Raw genomic sequence first — 1,781 nt, forward strand, 5'->3', positions numbered from 1 at the left:
CTGAAGACATCATTGCTAGAGCATTCCATCAAGTAAAATTAATGCAACCAGCATGAAATGAAACAGACAATAGAACAAGAGCAGAAAATTCAAACCATTGTGATATTACAATGGTTGAACAATAAAGAATATTCATGAATATTTTTGCAAATAAATGGGGCAATTTTGCCCCACCATTACTCATGAAGGTCATATTATAATACACACTACAGATGATCATTCAGACAACCTCCAGTTTAGTCATGATAATGATTGCAAATCCAATAAATTTCATGAAATTTAGCACAAATAATAATTCATGCAAAAATCTGTACCAGAAGTGTGTTATTGCTCAACTAATTATCATTTGTTAGTCTTCTGTTAAAAAAAAAAAAAAAGTTTCAGAGAACAGAAGGAATACCATGCAACTTGGATGACCAATAACATATTATGAATAACAGCCAGTGAATAGTTTACAAACAACCAACAGGCTGGAATTCATTCACAAATTAAATTGGCAAATATTTAAAACAACATAAATAAAAATAAAGATCACATTTTGAATGAGTATCAAACAGAAAAAAAGCTAAAATTCATTAGTTTTTTCACTAATCCATTAGTTAATGGATAATTAGTCTAACTATATCCCTAAATTTAGAAATAGTCTACATTTGGCAGTATTTTAAGGAACACTAACTTTTCTACTGTGTGAAGGGTTAATGAGAGAAACAAGAGTAGTTGAGGTATTACAGATTAGTGTCTACAGCTCAAACCACCATCAGAAACAACACAGATTGGCATCCTGTTGAATACTTAGGCCAAAAAACCAAGAATCGAATGGAGAAGTGGGAATGAATTTCCTTCTCACCACTTAGAGGTAATGGATGAGACCCATCTTTAATTATTCTCTTTTTAAAAAAAAAAATCTTCCTTTTCTATACCTTGGCTTTATTTGTAAGAACTTTCTATACTATATTTTTATTTATCTGGCGCGCGCTTGATGACAACTTCATTTCCTGAAGAACATTGTGAAAACAGCTTTATATATAGGATCACTCATGCTGTGAAAGAGAGGTATGAATGGTTATCTTATTTCAGTGACTGGCTTGTAAAGACATAAATGCCCAATACATTATTTAGTCATCAAGGCTATGCAATATCATGCAACTGTCCCAGATTTTTTAAAGCAAAATTTCTCCTCTCTCCTTTGATATTTTAATATTTTATTTGACATGTTCTTGAGCTGTAAATAAAGCATGTCAGGCGAAATATAGTAGCTTAGGTTCAGCACTGTATTATTATTTCCTCCAAGGGTCAAAGCCACCTTTTCCAGAGTGCCTAGATTTCTTTTAATCTGCATCACTTTCCTCAGTGTGCCATCTGAAGCACTCTGCATTTAACCGTTCCTCAGTGCTGTGATTTTTAAACCCTATTTTTAGCCCTGTGTATCATGCATGTGGCAAGATGGTCTAGTGTTGTGAAGTAGTCTTTCTAAAATTATAGGCTGCCGAAACAGCAGATTTCAAGCAAAAGTACACTTTTTTGTTGCCATAAACATGCTAATAAAATGCGGTTTTGTTGGAGAAACAGATAAGCTCACTGAAAGGCACAGCATTTGACAGATGTAAATATGTACGTCTCCGTAACAGAATTTGGGCCTAGTCCTACAGTCTAACTCATGTTGAGCACTGCTACTCATGTGAATAATTCCATTGAGTTCAATGTGAATACGGTTTGCAGAATGGGACCCTCTGTAAAACTTATGCTAATTCTAGTCTAGATCATGGCTCAGATTTAAGGGG

This window comes from Dermochelys coriacea, chromosome 6 (genome assembly GCF_009764565.3).
Source record: "Dermochelys coriacea isolate rDerCor1 chromosome 6, rDerCor1.pri.v4, whole genome shotgun sequence".
In the NCBI taxonomy this organism is placed as follows: Eukaryota; Metazoa; Chordata; order Testudines; family Dermochelyidae; genus Dermochelys; species Dermochelys coriacea.